Here is a 3,424-nt window from a genome sequence, read left to right as displayed (position 1 = left end):
AAAATTAATGTAAAAGTATGACTTCATTATATGTGTTGGTACAAAAATATCCTTAATGGAATATCTTTTTATTTTCTTTTGTATTTACTTTTGTTATTTACTTAATGGTCACAGAAACAAAGTTAGAGATCATTTTTCATTTGGTCTGTGAAGTTATAAAAAAATAATAATAAAAAAAAATAAAAGAAAACATTTTTTTTTGGAAAATTTGAGAAATCTTGAAAAAAAATGGGTTTTAAGAATTTGGAAATTCGTTTGAAGATTTATTTATATTTTTTTCCTTTTTATTGATATGAATGTCAGTAAATCTTCAAACGATTCTGGGAAATTCTTTGAAGATTTGTTGTCATCGTTGTCGATAAATTTTCTGAATGTCAATATATCTTCAAAGTATTTGTTATGGTGATGATTTATTGGCATCCAAATGATTTATTGACAAGCATGTCAATAAATCTTCAAAGAATTTCTAGAACCGTTTGAAGAGCTATTGACATTCATGTCAATAAAAAGTAAAAATGTCAATAAATCCTCAATTTAATTTCCAGATTTTTTTAAAACCAAATTTTTTTTCTTCAAATTTCCTAAAATTTTAGATATATACGAGGTTTTGCAAGGAGTAAAATCGTGAAATACATTTATATGGACATAAATCTCTCTCTCTCTCCTCCTCCACGTCGATTGTTTTACTTCTTCTTCTTCTTGTTTATTGTATGTTCTTCTCCACCAAAAATGAAAAAAAAAACACCAAAACATAAACCCAAACCAAATTGTGGAAACCATAACATATTCGTTGATTCCTTCGTCTATGCACACAGCATTGTCCACGTCAAAGCACACCCCACTAGCCTTCCTCCATAGCTCCAGAATCGCTGCACAACATCACACACTCGGAAAAATCTTAGTCTCACCGATTATGAATCCTCGATTCTCTTCAATAAAAAAAAATTAAAGGTTTGGTGATATTCGGAATAAAGAAGAAGATATAACTTTGGAAGGATGAGTGTTGTTGTAGCAACTAGCCGTCGAGGTCTCCATCGGCCGTGCCGAAGCCGCGATGGAATCAGATGGCTCGTGGGAGAGGTAGTGTAGGACTTTTTCCAAAGTCTCGCACTAGTAGCTCTTGTGGTTCTGCCAGAGCTCCAGCGATCTTTGGAGGCACCAGGCGTCGCCCATGAGGAGGAGTCTTCGACAAGGCCTTGATCTTATAGATCTGGATTTGGATCTCCTCCCCGAGCCTACTCTCTGCCGAGAAAATCTCGTCGGAGCAAGCCTTGATGGCGCAGATCCACGTCTCGATCTCGCTGGCCACAGAATCTCACAGCATCCTCTGAACCTGGTCGTCTTCTTTCTCTTTCTGAACCGTTTAGGTTTGGTGAGTGGGTTATTGGTCTGAACATTTAGAAAGAAAAGAGGGAAAAAAAAAAGAAAAAGAAAGAAAGAAAAAAAAATGAAGAGAGGGTAAAAGAGTAATGGCACATTGAGACCATTAATAAATTTGTCCAAATTAGTGTTTTGGTTGAAAATTGGAAAAATGTTATGAAACACTGATAGATGTGTCAAATTCTCTTTTAAATAAAACAAAAACTCATTGTCTTCCTTAACTAATTTTACTAATGGGCCACACCCAAAAACAAAAACAAAAAACAAAAAACTAATAGACTTTCCTGTCAATAAATTGAATTATTATAATATTCACTCTGTTTTATAATGTCTTTAGGGATGTTTTCTCTTATCCAAATTTAATAAGCCCCTCCAAAAATTACACTTTTTTTTATCCAAATTTAATTTGTTTCTCTTATTTTTACCTTTAAAATTTATAAATATTAGCCCCTCCTAAAATTATTTTTTTCACTTTAGCCTCCCCTAAAAGTGTCGGTATAAATTTGTGATGACATTTTTACAAAGTCGTTGTCTGTAAGATTTAATAACATTAGATTATTGTCTTTAAACTTTCAAAATTGCAACATTTTATCTTTTAATGTCGCTAAACCTTCCATTGTAATAACATGTGCCTATATTTTAAACCAAAATATCATTATACACATGAAAAATCGACATAACGTTGTAAATGTCATTGATTAATTTTGTGTGTGGGAAAAGTTGTAGTGAGCAAAGCAAAGAACAGCCATCCCTTAAACTACTGAGTTATGTCCATATTTTATACCTCAAGTTATAAGCGTTCGATTAAATAATTAATGTTACATAATAACATATTTTTCTCCTCAAATTAAAATAGCTAAAGTTTAAAATGCACCGCAAATTTCAACTACAAAATGTAAACATAATCACCGACGATAATCCACAGCAACGCGCGGGCTTCTACCTCAAAACACACAAACACACACACGCGCGCGTGTGTGTGTGTGTGAGAGAGAGAAAATGCAAGAGGCCCGGCATATGCATCTGCCCTTGCAAATACTATATAGACTTCCTGAATAAAATATGATAATTAAGTAGATGAGAAAGACTTTGAAATGAATAATACTAAATTCTTTTTTATTTTATTATTTGTTTTGTTATTTTTTTTTCAATATTAAATATAAAAATTAGAAATGAAATGATCGTTTGAATAATTAAATTGAGAACTTTTTTTTCAATTTTTGGGCATTAATCTGTTTAGTCTATTGATATTATTGTCAATAAATTGTTTAGTTTATTTAAATGGTCGTCAATAATCTATATTGATATTGTTGTCAATAAATTGTTTAATTTATTGATATGGTTTAGTTTATTGACATTTTCGACATTTCTATTTTTTTATTTTTTTGGAAAATCCGAAAAAACTGGGAAAAAGAAAAATATGAGAATTCGTTTAAAAATTTATTGACATATTTGCCTTTTATTGACATCGATATCAATAAATCTTCAAAGTATTTTCCCATAATCGTCTGAAGATTTATTGACATCGATATCAATAAAAAGACAACGATGTCAATAAATTTTCAAAGATTTTTCAAAAAAATTTACACTTTTCAAAATTTTAAGAATCGTTATTGAGCATGAAGCCACTGCAAACGTAAAATCCTTCTTAGTTAAATAGGAGGGAGAGATACAAGAGATATAGAAAGAGAGAATAATATGAGTGAGCGGAAGAAAAAAAATATATTTTTTATTGAGAGTATTTTTGTACCCAAAAATATAAGATAGTCATATTTTTAGATTAAATTAGACATACTGATAGTCTTAAATTAGTGTTGAAATCAAAGTTTAGGAATAATTTTTTTTTACATTCAGCGCCAGCCCAAGAGAGACCAATTACATTTCTTATATATAACTTAAATAAAACCCCATAATCCGGTAGAAGGAACAGTGTTAATCAATATATTTTTTTTAATTTGTATATTACACTTTTAACCTATTTAATATATATTTTGTATCTAAAAAAATATGTACATCCTCTAAAAGATTAGTTTTTCATGCTGTG

The sequence above is a fragment of the Urtica dioica genome, chromosome 12 (assembly GCF_054948205.1).
Source record: "Urtica dioica subsp. dioica isolate 48M chromosome 12, U.dioica_male_clone48M_v1_H2, whole genome shotgun sequence".
Lineage (NCBI taxonomy): Eukaryota > Viridiplantae > Streptophyta > Magnoliopsida > Rosales > Urticaceae > Urtica > Urtica dioica.
The sequence above is the reverse complement of the archived record's forward strand: the minus strand, read 5'-3'. Positions refer to the sequence as shown.